Genomic DNA, 14570 nt, shown 5'->3' with positions numbered 1-14570 from the left:
TAGTTTTATCACTGAGAGACAAATCTCTGTCATGTTTTTCCCTTGTGTTAAAAGTGAGGATAATCTGAGTGCTGTTTTCCTTATGAGTACAAAGCAAATTCTGAACGACAAAACCTGAGAAAAGTCTATGAATCTCAACGTAAAAGTTTAATTGAATTAGGTATTTTTATTAATTGTTCTCTCAATTTTTTTTCTTACTGGAATTTTCAGGGCATTTTATTGCATAAAAAAATCTATGTAATCTCTAAAAAAGTAACAGTGAGCACAGAGATGTCACTGTACATCTGTGTCTCTGTTCTGTATCTCTGACCCTAACACCACACTAACCCTGGCTAACTCAGGCAACAGAAAATTGCTATAGCACATAAATAAACTGAAACAATGGGATTTATGAAGAAATCAAATTATTCTTACTTCTGCCACTGGACTAAGAGCCAGTAAGTTTTCAAAATTTATTACTACAAGTGCCAGATATATTTCATTTGAATCAGTCAGGGAAGGGGTAATATCAACAATGGAGTTATGTTATTAGTACGCAAATACTTAACTAGGAGTACTACAAGGTGCAACATTGAGGCTAGAACTGCCTGGAGAAGCAAAATTTTGGCTGAGTGTCTTTTACACTTTCTTAGCCACTGTGAGAGATGGTAGAGCAAGCAAACCCACGTCTTACTGAAGATGCAGAAAGTAAAAAATGCATGAATGTAGAATTGTAGCAGGCATGTGAGTGAAAAGGCAGAGTTAAGTGTGTTGAAAAATATTCACTTCATCTTGTAAACTTCTTGGAGTAAATCTTAAAGGTAAATACATTTCAAAAGAAAAGTAGAGGATGTAATAGCTGTTGAGTTTTCATGCACTGCTGGTGATAATATGAAGCATAAAATAGAAAATTCCAAGCACTGCTAAATAGGACTTGGTCATTTCAATTGCAAACATCCAATTTTACTGTCTAACATCTGTTTCTGAAATTATGTGAAGTATTTATTTAAAATGTCTTACCATGATAGTCTAAGTGACAAGAGAACATCTTGTTTTCATGAAAGTGCAGAGTGGTATGTCAACAAACAAAAGTCCATACATGACATTTGAAGAACAAAACCCAACCACAAGGAGTTCCACATTCTGTATTGATTTTTTTTGTTGATATAAAAGTTCCCTTAGCCAGCTTTCTCCTTATGGTTATATCCCTGCAAACCTGGAGTATCTCCAAGGAGAGCTTAATGCATCCCTTGCATCCATGCAAGCAGGCTGAGTGTGGGAGCACAGGACTGGCTGCACATGTAGTCGAAGTGAAAATGTGTGTGAGATGCTAGAGAAATGTGTTAATCACAAATGTGAAGAAACAACCAAGAGGAAAAATAACATGGAGAACCTAATCAGGTAGCATTTTAGCAAGAAAATTATCTGCTATCAAATGTGTGATAGCTGCAGAAGCCATCATCCCATAAAGTTGAGTTTTATGGCCATGATGCAAGATATGAGAAGGGATGCTAGCCCTCAAATCTCAGAATTTAAATGAATCTTTTTATTAACTGAAAATGCATTCCTTTTAATGAAAACAATGTTTTATCCCGACATTTTGAGTTCCAAACTATTGAGTTGTATTGTTGTGAACTTCAGTCAAGTTGCTACATTCCTCTCCAAGATGCTGACATTCAGCGTTGAAATGATACTGGTTATTTTGGGTGTTTGGGAAAGGGCTGGCAGCATTCTGTAGTCAGATGTGGCAGCTGCCTCCCATCCTCTGGGGTGAGGAATTTGTGCAGTGACTGAGTTACAGTCAGGTAGTTGGGTACCATTTCAACAACACAAGGAGACCTAGGGCTTCTGGAGAAGCACCTTTATCCACATGGCAGATGGGTTATTCCTAAAGTTGGGTTACTCTGGGATTTATGGTTGATGATAAGGAAAATCCCTTTATTTTAAAGTTCCCACTGTTTTGCGGATGCAAGTCATGCAAAATGACTCAGGTGTGTGTGTTTGATTTTGTTACCCCTCTGGCTGGTGCACTGCTACTGTCACATTCATTTCTGTCACAACTTGATTGATTTGTGAGGGTCAGCAGATCTTTATTTGTTATGGTTATTTAGAATCATGCTCTGATTTTTCCCTTTGGAAGACTGTACAAGCAAAAACTCAATTCTGTAGGAGTAAGATGGGCAAAATTTGACCTTGAAAGTGAGTAAACATTTAAGGACTTTCTTCTGCCAGTCAGTGACACACTCGACATTAGATTCATTCTTATATAGTTGGATTGATCTTACAGGTTCTTTTCTTTCCCCCCTTTTTCTCTTTCTTTCCTTCTCTTGCTTGCAATTAACTTTTCATCTTTTAATTTCTTCCACCCAGCCCAAAGCAAAAATCTATAAGCAAAGGTCTTGTTCAAAGTATGGAAGTTGGCTCCAAAACTAACCTTGCTTCAGTTTTAAAACCTTGCTTGAGGGAGCCAGAATCCCTTTACTTAAATGATTTAATTTTCAAGCAGTATGAATCATGCAGCAACTGCAGAAACTCTGGCTAGAATATGTTATACATATGTTTGTTCTTTAGGCAGTAAGGAGAGAATACAGAACTGGAGGTCATTTGAGTTACAACTGCTTTGGGGGATTTTTTTTTTCCTAAAACATTCCTTCTAACAAATGCAGTTTAAATGGGTTTGTTTATATGGCGTGGAATTGGAAAGGCCCAAACTAACCAGGCTTTACACAATGTGGCCTTCTTCCAAATTAATCTAAAATATTTTAATCCCTCTGGAGTTTCTTTATCCTTTGCATCTGTGCTATAGTGGAGACACATTTTTACATTTCTTTGAGGAAAATTACCTTTTTCCCCCTCCAACTGTACTCAGCAAGGTCAATGGAGCACTGTTATATGCTATTTAAACATCTGAGACTCATCATATATCTGCACAACAGAAAGAATCATCATAAAAGCTCTAATGAATCCCGACTGCTAGCCAAGTAAGGGAGTCCCCTTATGGATACTGGGGATTAGAAACAAAGAATACAGGCAAAACACAAGTTTTTACACTTCAGGTTTTGCAATTAATAACTGAACTACCCCTCAAGAAGGGAGCACGAACGTTTGTGACCCCCAGAACAATTCTGGCGAATCACACCCTCCTTGAGCCAAATTCTGAAGTTGTTGCATGGGACAAGATGATCTCGAGGTCTGGCTGGAAGCAAAGGGGTCCCCTGTCCTTGTGGGACCAGTCTGGAGGGGCTTCTTGTCCCTGGGAAAGGAGATGCTCCAAGCCATGGACAAGTTCCAGTGCTGGCTCAGCCTCTGCCTGTGTGCTTGTACTTGGTTTTAAGGTCTTCTTGGTTTTCTTGTTCAGTAGTGAGTTTATGGGACTGAACGAACTTTTACTACAAATTTCTTACTATTTTTTTTTTTAAATTGAAATATGGAGAGGCCTAAAAATTTCAATTTTTCTGAAATTATTTTCCAGGCGTTTCAGAAACCACTCCTGCTTGTTCAGTTGCCTGTAGTTCCAGTCAGCCTGAAATGGCCACAGATACAACTTGGACTTTTTGAATGTTTTATCTGGAAAACTTTAATATGGGCATTTTTATCTGAAATAATGTTACTTAACTTTTTTGTTTTCTTGGTAGATGACGCCAGGGCTGGTTTAAACATCTGTGTATCTTCTAGACTCATTGACCCTCTGAATCCTGCTAGATCCTGAAGTTCAGATAACTTTAGGATTGAACCTCTGAAGGAAAAATGAAATGCTGAAGACCTCTGTTCTATGAAGGCCTAGGGTTTTACCAGTGTTGTTTTTTAATTCTCATCACTGAATTCCTGCAGGGACTGCAGAGAAATGAGCGTCTCTGCCAGCCTAAGGACAGGCTGGTGGCCTTGTCCTTAATCCTGGTAGACTCTACCCTTCTCAGCTATGATGTGTAGGGAGCAGTGCTGATCTCCTGCTCAAGGGGCTGCAGGATGTGGGCTATGAGATGGCACATGGGGATAGTGATGGTCTGAGTGAAATCATCAACCCAGGCTGGCTCTGCTCTCAAATAAAGAATCAGACCTACCTCAAACACATTTTCCCCATCTTTTCACGTAGTCAGAGGTATTTTGGGACCATTGCAAGCCATACAGTAATGGAATAAATTCCAAATGCAGTGGGAGACCACATTGGAGGAAAAACTCATTATGTGCCAAGGGCATTTCTTTTACTTTTTCTCCCGGTACTGGAAAATATTCCCTAAATAATACATTGGGATGTGGAGGAGAAGAGAGGGAAAAGATGAAAAACAATCCTTTAAATTCGGTAGGAGCCTATTTAATGGCTTGTTTAATCTGCCAGCTGGCACAGCATTGACTTCTTGCTGCACATACTTTAAGAAGACCTATGTAGTTCTTGGAAGTGAGTTTATATTAAGTTATAGAAACTTAAATATGGATAAATTGGCAAGGCTGCTTTTTGGTACTTAATAGAAATCAAGAAACTGCTTAGTCATTTCCAAAGATATTTCTGTCTCCTTTTTAATATAAATACCAGAGCAACGTGGACTTTAGGCAGTAGCAAAGATAGTAAAGACTCAGATCTGTTCGCTGTGTGTGCCCTCTTTGAAGTATGTGCACATCCTCCAGACTTTGAAATCACAGGTATTCCCTATACTACACTGTGCTTTGGGCAGTGTTTTTATAATGTTGTTTGTGACACCATTTTCTTTGAAGTAACATTATGAGTTTGCACATTATGAATTTGTGTCTTTTGCAGCACTTCCCGGCTAAGAAAACTTGTGTTATCTTTATGTGGATTTTATTAGGGGTGTCTTGCAAGTGTTATCGCCTAACAGGTTCTCTAGGGTGTAGTTTGCATCTATTTTATATGACTCTAAATGCTGATGCTTTTGGATTTTAATTGGCTTTGTGTGAAGGTAGATGGGTGCAACTGAGAGTGAACTTGATGTGCAGTGTGATGTATATAATTACATTTACACTTTCTGTTCCTGAAAATTTAGGCCACACCATGAGGCATGTCTTCTGTTTTCAATTACTTTCAGCAGTGGAAAGACAAGGGAGAAAGGATTTAACTAGAGAGGAACCTGTCTTTTATGTTTAGGGACTCTTTTAACAGGATCTGAAGTGACACTTGTCAGCATTTGCAATAAATAATAAAGATTTTATTTGCTTCAGGTAAACATTGAAAAATCTGTCTGTTTATTTATGATTTTCAGATATGGCTTTTATTTTCTTTGCTCTCCTTAAGGGTCCAAGCTATTTTCAGGTTGATGTGGTGGTGGGGTTTTTTTGGTGTTTTTTGTTTTTATTTTTAATCTAGGGTAAGGATTGTAAGAATCCTCCGGGTTTGCAAGTGTTATCACCTGGGACTTTGATTTGATTCTTCTCTGCACACATCCAACTGCACCCTGTGGCTGTGAAAGAGGGGCTTCATGTGCCTCTGGTGCCCAGAACTTATACTGTGACCAGTCATGTGTGCTCTGTCTCTCAGTCTGAGCTGGGTGGAATTGCATGGCAACAAGGGAGACTGGAGGAGAGCCCATGGGAGTTTTGCATCCTTATGGACTCTACCATTTAGGGAATGGTAGTAGGTAACATTTTGGACAGAAATTATTTTTTCCCCATGTATTTCTTTGATAGTATTTTTTTTTCCCCTGGACCACACAGATATCTGACACACTGTTTCTAAATAAATGAAACAATTTAAAAATTATTTGCTTTATGCAGTGCTCAAGTGTAACTTTCTTTTGTCACATTGATACAAAGCAAACTGTCTTGTTTATTGGACTCCGAGCCAGGCCAAAGCCTCACTGCTGTTGGGTCTTCTGGTTTGGTGACGTTGTGTGTTTCCTTGTTTTCAGCTGAACTCAGCCTATAGTGGGGTATGATGTAGGCTTTGGGGCACATACATCTATTTTGTGATACCCTGTTCGAATGGTCATGTTGAAGGGCTTTGTGTTTTTTCTGCCCTGCTTTCCCTCTTTAAAGCCAGGACTAACTGACTCCTACTTCAGCTTTCAACCAAAAGGACATGGAATTCTACTCATTAGAGATAAATTGATAGACCTACTTGGCCGGAAACAATCTGGGTTTCATTTTTAAAGGTGACCAGAATTGTGAGCTTGGAAATCCCAGCAGAAATTTCTGCAGCTGGGTCATTCCAAGTGGAATTCCACAGATTTCCATAACGTTCTGCTGTTGAATACCTGGCCTTTCAGCTGCAAGGGATCTAGCATGGTGACATGTCTTGTTTTGGTGTAAGTATAAAGATATTAGGAGGAAACATGAGTTAAAGTTTTAAAGCAACTGGCAACACCTTGAAAATTTATCATTCATTTCTTCCAAGGAACTAGTTGGATTCAAAATACTCAGTGTCTCTTAGGGCAAAACTAGTAACATCAGCAAACTAGAGAAATTTAGGTGCGTTGGGGTTTTTTGGTCATATTTCTTTTTTCTTTAAAAATTCAGGGATGATCTCTAAAATTGTTGCATGGTGTTGGCTCAATAGAGCAAGCAACAGAGACCTCTCCCAACTCTCATTAGTTTATGATGTTCAGCACTAGGCAGAGCTGGATGCTAGAGCTGCATATTTTAGGTTTAGGTAAGGAAAAGGATTGAAAACACAAATCTGAAGCCACAGTAAGCTGACTGCATTCTGTCTTCGTATTATTATCTATTACTATTTTATGACTGAATATGTAGCTTAATGTATCATGATTTTGAATTTTGAAACACGTTCCAGAAAACATGTGGAGTTTGAAGCCTGGCTGAGTGAATATTGCTGTTGGAACCTTACCTTAAGATTTGCTCAAACATTTCATTTTTTTAAATGGCATTGCTTTAGCCTTTTAATTCAAGACCTGAGAGATACAGGGAAAGTGTGTAAATAGAGTGCTAAAACATTTGTGAAACCTGCTTGGAAACAAATACATTCAGAAAGTGTATTGGTGAAGCTTTTCCACAGTTGTGCAGCTGCTTCTGCCTGTGTGATACTCACTCTTTTCCATTCTCTGTTTTTATTTTTTAACAGAAAACAGTGGGAAATTGGCATTGTCGTTTAACAGGGCAAGAAGTGCATTCTCCTCTTTAATATGTCTTGGTCATCTGAGTTAGTTGTTCTTTCCTATTACTAAGAACAAAGAGCTCCTGGCTGGAAGAGTAGCTGCTGTTAGAAGCAGATAAAAGGCGAGGGTAACTGGTGAATGACAGCTCATGAGCTTGCTTCCCAGTGTTTGATTGCAGGAAAAAGGGAACACAACTCAGACCTCATCTGGGGATTAAGTACTTTTACAAATGGTTTTGTGGGCTACAAAATCCCTTCTGTTTCTGTGTGTTTTGCCTTGTTGTCATTACCTGGGGTTTTCTTGCTTATGGTTAAACATTTGTAAAAGGCAATGAAGCTTTTACTGCACTTTGTAACTACAGCAAAGGCTAAGTCTTTCCTCAGTGATCCTGGTACATGTAAAAATAACTCATTTCACACAAGTAAGGATTGCAAGAATAAAAGCAATTCTGCCTTTGTATGTGTGTGCACAAAGGTACAAGAGGATGAAGCAGCCTATATTGGCAAAATCTGAAATTACAGAAATTACCAGTTTCTGGCATGCAAGGTATGCCCATTGGACTTTCATTGTGTGTTTTAGATGAATCTGGCCTGTGAGGGTGGAATCCAGCCCTGATTGAAGTCTCTGGGAAGTGTGCCAAAGATTCCAACAGGACCAAGATTTCAACTCTAGTTTGTACATGAATAATATTTCAGTATCTTCTGATCTTTGGGGACAACATATTTGAAATGCTTCAGAGGACACTTGAAGGAGAGAGTCAAGGGTCGATCCTTCTACCATGAGAACCAGTGGCTGTGCCAGCAGCTTCCAGCTATGTCTTTTTTCTTCTTTTGTCTCCTAAGGGGAAATGATAGACAAATGTCAGAGATCAGGAGTGGGACCAGTACATGCAAATCCAAGTGTCAAGAGAAAGCTCTGCCTGGTCCTTAAGTCAATGTGCAGTGGAGGAAAGGAGAGGAAGGAAGTAGGAGGAGTGGAAATGGCAGTCAGCCTGCCTAAGGGAGTAAAGATAAATGGGGACTTTCCACTGCAACTGAGTTACTCTGAGATGAGAGCTCCTTCTGCAGCAGCCGCACCAATGCTTGCTGACACCTCTGGGGAAGTGCAGCTCTGCAGCGCTCCTGCCCCAGTGCTGGATCAGATCCTGGATGCAAGAAATGGACCAGCCATGGATCTTTGAGTTGCAGACCCTGAAGCCTTAAGATTTTAGCTTTTATATTTTTCCTATATTTGTAATCCTGCAGTTCTTTAGTAGTGTATAATTCTAAACTCCATGTAGAGTGTTAGCTGCTGCTTTCCCATTTTGGTCAGACACAACAATTCCTCTCCAGGCCTGGGGGTCAAGGACACCTCGCTGTCTCAGGCCCTGAGAAATGTAAACAAAAGTGAGTTGGGGGAGCAAACTTGGGGTAAATTACTTAATTACCTGAAGCTGTAATTGGAAGATTAACCCACAAAATGCAAATGGACCAAATTTACAAAAGTGTGAAAACCTGTGACCCATTGTCCAATTTTGGGTGTAGCCCCTGGCTAGGCTTTGTCTGCCCTAAGTGTATCTGAAGGCCCTTCAATAAATATAACTGCCTTTTATTCCCTTAACTCTGTCTAGCCTGTTTTAGGTAGCCCCAATAAGGCATCAACCCAAGGAGTGGACTCTGGCAGGAACAAAGTCCTATAAAAACTCCATGTCAACGTTTTCATGTGGTTCTGCAGCAGCAGGAGCTGTCGGAGGGCTTGGCATCTTCAAGAGCATTTGTAATGAACACTTTGGGAACCTGTGCTGGAGGCAGGGTGGGTGAAACCTGTTCAGCACCTACTGCAGTTGAGGGCCTGGACTATGGCCTGGTCCTGTGGGCTGTCAGTAGATTGCAAAGCACCAGCTGGGAATCTCTATTCCATGTAATCACTGCATATTTTTGCTCAGGATGCCACAGAATTGTTCACAAATATATTCATCAGGTTTGCAAATGCCCCACCAATGTACATCAGCTTTTTTCACTTCCATGAAAGACGAGATGGAAAATGTACTTTGTACCAAAAGCAGAGATTTTAACAGATGGGGGGCTTGATTTCCTTGTTGAAATTCTTTGTAATTCTCTGCCTTCTTCTCATAAAGTCAGTTGTTTGGAAATACACATGTAGTTGGAATTAAAATGTTCGAAGGACCGAAACTAGGACTTTAAGAAAGCACCAAAGTTTGATTTTCTTATGCTAAGGTTGGTATGCCATTGATTAATTTCCCTTGGAAGTCCTAAGAAGCATGGTTGGATGAAACAAAGAGCAGCTACATTGGAACAAAACTGTGTACATGAGACCCAGTATATTTATTTTGCCTCAAGTCCCAAATGAGCTATTCTGTTTGGGAAGAAATAAAGCTGCTTGATACGGGTTTGTGTGTATTTGTGTATATATGTGTATGTACAAGAGTTTATTTTCTGCAGTCAACAGGAATATTTGGCCAAGTTTACAGAAACAATTGCAGATGTGGTTTTTTATGAAAGGAATATTGAAAATGAATTTATGGAGCCTTACTGTTGCTAATACATGATTCCAGTGATATCTAACATTTTGGACTAAAGAAGGAGCATGCATGAGGTGTGACAAAGGAGAAATCAGTCCTGTGAACTCCACCTTTTGGTTTCAATGGAGTCATGCCTGTTTCTGAAAGACCTGAGTGGTATTGAATGCTTCTAAAGCAGAATTAATAGAGGAGCAATGAAAATAATTTCCAAATGTTTTCTGACAGATTTTAATAAAAAACACGTTTATTTGTTTTGACTGAAGATAGATTAAGGAGCTCTAATTCTCCCAGATATTGCAGTAGAATGCTTGTCATACCTGCAATTCACGGGTGCCAGATTAAACAAGTCACATTTAGACAATGAGTGTTGCTTACTGAGTTGCTTTTACCTTCAAAAGGGGCAATGAAGAGGTTATATTTTCACTTCTTAGGTGAAGGAGGTAGAAAGAAAGGGCAATGGTAGTCTTAGGGATACTGTAGATGTCATGGCATTTAGCCAGCTAATGTAAAATATCCTTTGCTGACATTTGAAGGGTCCATGCTTTGACACCAGGGCTTTGAGCCACCTGAGGTGGACACAAGTTGGAAAATGGGACACTTGGTTTAAAGGGTACAAGTCACAAAGCTGCACACAGTCTTGGCTTGAGTCAGAAATTAATGAGAAATTTGATGCTTTTGGTGGCAGTATTAAGAAAAATAAAGTGGGCAATAACTCAGATCTTCTGTCACTACCTGGCCTTTCAGTGACGACAGGTCAGAGGACAATCAAATGTTTAGTTGCAAGCATGTGGGAAACCTCTGTGTAGCTGGACTTGGAAGGGTCCTGAAATTTCCACCAGCTCCTGCAGAACTGGGATTCTGGGGTAGTGCAGGATGGGCGTGTGCTGGTATCCCACTTTATTCACCAGCCTGAGAGGCTTGTTGGGCTCAGAAAGGCAGTGGACACACCTGAGGCGCAGCATGCAGATACGATGGGAAATTCAGCAGAGGATTTCTCTTGTTACAAAGAAACTTAGGCCAAATCTCCTTGCTTCCCTTCGGGTGGATGAGGAAATTTGTTGTTGTGCTAAGAGGGAAGTAAGATGGAATGTGCTTGTCACCAGGCATGGCCAGCACAGAGCCTCATGCAATACATGGCTGTGCTATATCAGGGAATAATGCTTTGGTTTGAAGTTTCTTGGCTCAAACAGGTTGAAGCTGGTGCAGAAGCTCAGTTGCAGTCTGGCAGCTCATGCAGTGTAATGGAAAGGTGACTGGGAGGTCTTGAAAGACATTTCTGTTCAAAGACCTGAGTAGTAATTTGCATTTTGCCTGCTGCTAGACTGGCTCATCTGTTTTTAAGGCCCCCTGGAGGCTGCGCTGTCTCCAAAACCTATGGTGGGAAAACGGTGAGGGCAGTTTTAAATCTGAGCCAGAGCAAGAGATTATTTTGCTCTCCATACTGGATTATACAATTACATGGTTGTGTGTGTATTTCCACTCAGCCAATTTATTGTTTGCTTTCAAAAAGCGTATTCCCACCAAGCACTATTAAAATATTTTGTCACATATTTGCAATTACTCTGTGCCTTCCTCTGATTTTCTACCTTCAGGAAAGCTCAAAGAAAGCAGACAGAATTTTCAAAGTCTCTCATGGGATGAGACATAAAGGGGAGGGGAATTTGCAAGTGTGTGCTTTGTTCTGGGAGGGATTAAATGTGGCTGTCCTTGAAGAAAGTACTTTTTAGCAAGACAATGAAAAACTCAACAAATTTTAGCAATAAACCTTAGCTGAAGATCTAAGGCATTATGTGAAGGGCAGGGAGGGAGGGAGGGACTAGTATTGCTTTGGAAATGAAAGGTTTTATTGGGGAGAGATATTTTCAGGGCACATTCTTTGCTGTGATTCTGATTCAAGCAATGGTGCCCTGTAGCTCAATTCTTCCACGGGTCACTCTTTTGAACCTGGTGGTAGGAAATCCTCCCCCAAGTTTACTTCACATTATTTCAGTGGTGTAAAAGCTGAAAAGATGCTGAGGGTCTTGAACGGTTTTGAAGTAGAAACAACAAGATGGTAAGTGTTGGACCTTTTCACACTGTAGAAGTAGCCCATGTTCCAGTAATTTGCACATAGGTGTGGGTACCAGGGGAGTAGAACTGGTCAAATAATTTCAGACTTCTACATCTATTTGATAAATATATATGTACATTTATGCTTCTTTAAAATTTATTGATGTCTTCTGGGTGAATTAAATGAAAAACATACCTGGAAGTAATTCGGAAAAAAAAATTAATTGAGGTATCAAAATATCTTCCTTTTTAATTTGAAACCCCAAAATTTAAAATAAAACTAGGGAATTTTGCTTTCTGAGGTTGAATGAAACATTGCTTTTAAAAACAGTTTTCTTGGGATAGTTTTCCTCTTTTCAGAAAAGGAAACTTATTTGGTTTGACACCAACTTATAAAATTAAGTGTTATAGGAAAATAAAGGTACAATCAAAGACTAGAAAAATAAAATGTCTTTGCACACCTTGGAAGGTCACACAGAGAGAGACACTTTCATGAGTGGCCTTGAAGGTAGGCCCTGGAATGGAGCTGGGTGGAGTGTTACATTTTTTTCCCAGGACGTTTTTACTCATGAACACTTTTAATCTTAACAAAAGAAGTGTTAAAATGTGCACACTGCAAAAAATGGCTTGTAGAAAACACTTCTAATAATTGGTACCTGCATCAATAAGTAAAGCAATTTTTGAGTTTTCTGAGAATCTGAGATTTTTTGCTATGTATAAAAAATGTTCATTGTATTATATATATTACATATTTTTGTGGAAATGGGAAGAATTTTTAGATAGACTGATGTTATTGTCTAGTGGTTCTCAGAGGATGAAAGACAGCTTGTCATTTTTGGGGAGATAGTGAACAGCACTGAATAGTAGACTTCTTCAAGTGAACCTTCTGGCTGATGACTCCTTTTCTTGCAGTAGTATGGTTTTGCTAGCTAAAGGTCAAAGTGTTCACCCTGAGCTCCATTTCCCAAAGTGGCTTCCTGATTTTTGAAGGAGCGATTTGGATTGCGGGCCTTCTGAATGTCATGCAGTGGCTGTACCTCAGTCCTTTGAGAGGAGACACTGCACTGGAACAAATCCTTGTTATCTTCCCAAGGCATCTATTCATCTCATCTTCACTGCACCACAGAAAAGTACCCTGAGGATGGGGAAAATTTGCTGCATCAGGGAACTCCTTATTACTGCTGGGCAATCTCCCCAGTGTTCCTGGGAAGGAAAAGAGAGCAGGAAGAACAGAAATAGTTCTGGTTTGTTGTTATTATCCTCCTCAGACTTCCTCGTGAGGAAGAGCTTGAGCTGTTGAAGATGAGAGGTGTTGCTGAGGACCATGCAGAAAGGGGCTGGGACATTTGGAGAGGACATGGGGGTAATGTTGGAGCACAGAGCCTCGAGCAGCCCAGAAGGAAAGGGTGTGCCTTGAGAGGTGGAAAGAGGGATGTGCCTGGCTGGGTAGGAGGCAATAAAGGTGCACATAAATCAGATATCAAAGCTTCGGGGAGGTAAAGCAGGAAAAAACTTTGGGATTCTTCCTTCTAGCATGTGAGTTGTCATTCTAACTCTTTGTTTAAATCCCTGATGGTGACTGTGCTCCATAAATGCTGCTTCCTGGTACAGTCTTAGCTCCTGAGGACACTGTCATTGCACACAAACCCAGCGTGCTGCTTTGAACTTGTTCTGTAGTGTGCCATTCCTCCTTTGATCCTTGTCTCCCAGCCAGGGGGAACCATATCAACCCTTCAACTCACAGGTCCTCCAGCAAACAAACTGGGGCCAGGTTTAGCTGCATGTGTGGACTGAGATGGAAATACTTCTTAGGAGAAAACGGATGATTTGCTCTTCTGGGTTCTTCAAGGAGTACCAGTGCTAAGGATAAACACAAGATTAGCAAAAAAATCTTGCTACAACTTGCTTTTTAGATATGTGGTCTAACTGAATTTAAAAAAAAAAAGAAAAAAAAAAAAAAAGGTAAGCAGCAGCAATTGTAGTGTCTCTATCAGATTTGCAAAATTAACATTTCCTTAGAATCTCCACAGAACAACCCTAGACAAATGCGAGGAAAATCACATCAACAACAACAAAAATTTAACCCCTCCCCCATCTGGGAACAAATCAGAATGAAAAATACTCCCAGGGAAAGTAAACTAATAAAATAACCTTCACAAAACCCCTGCCCTCAGCAGTGTTTTAATCCAAAAAAGGGGGCAGAAAAAGCCACGAGTTCCCTGAAGCTGTGCAAAGCTTTGCTGGTGCCAGTGATTTTATGGGGGAAGTATAAAGAAGACAGAGGTCCATCTGCAAAACAGAGCTCTTCAAATAATGCCCAAACGCTCCTTGGCTTGGTTGCCCTTCAGGTCCTGAGAGACACCTTTGGAAGTTTTTAGCTCAGTGGCTTTTCCAGAGGATTGATGGGCTGGGAAAAGTGGCTTTTTTTTTGAGGGGGTGGAAATCCACGGAGTGCTGCGCCAGGGCTGGGATTGCAGAGGAAGCTGAGGCCTCCAGCCCTGCACAGGAAGCAATCTTAGAGCAGGCCTTAAATGCCAGATTCCAGGCAGAGTTTAACTAACCACTGACAGCTCTGTAAACAAAGCAGGGACAAAAAGAGAACAGCTTTCCCTTTTCTGGTAGTCATTTTTGGTTTGGGGGCTGCAGGGGAATTCTGTAATAGTCGGCTTGATGGAATATAAACCGAGGCTGGAAAGGCTTTGTATATGAAGAGCTGTAAAGGGGAAAATACTTCATGGACTAAATCATAAAGAAGAAGGTAGGGCACGGGCAAAATGCACGGATTAAACTACAAAAAAAATATTGCTACTTTTTGTTCTTTGAGCAGGATTTGTACATAGTTTGACTTCCCTTGGATGGTATTTAAAACAAGTGGCTTATTTTTCTTGGGTGTTTTAATTCCTTTTTTTCTTTTCCCTCCCTCTTTTCCCTTTTCCTTTTCTTACTTTTCTTATTTTCTC

General features: G+C 40.2%; 1 protein-coding gene across 5 annotated transcripts in view; it reads left to right on the top strand.

The window, feature by feature from the left end:
* CALD1 (caldesmon 1) overlaps window positions 1-14570 on the top strand; it is a 175791-nt gene that overhangs the window by 73767 nt on the left and 87454 nt on the right. The window contains exon 1 of one of the 5 annotated variants that reach the window (XM_066184477.1): window positions 14228-14368. The exons of the other annotated variants lie outside the window; for them this stretch is intronic. The gene's annotated coding sequence lies outside the window, so the exon portion shown is untranslated. Of the gene's footprint in view, window positions 1-14227; window positions 14369-14570 lie in introns of those variants that run through there. 5 annotated transcript variants of the gene reach the window in all.

Source organism: Chamaea fasciata, unplaced genomic scaffold (assembly GCF_029207755.1).
Source record: "Chamaea fasciata isolate MVZ Bird 193981 ecotype frontalis unplaced genomic scaffold, bChaFas1.0.hap1 SCAF_5, whole genome shotgun sequence".
NCBI classification, from domain to species: domain Eukaryota; kingdom Metazoa; phylum Chordata; class Aves; order Passeriformes; family Sylviidae; genus Chamaea; species Chamaea fasciata.
The sequence above is the reverse complement of the archived record's forward strand: the minus strand, read 5'-3'. Positions and strand labels throughout refer to the sequence as shown.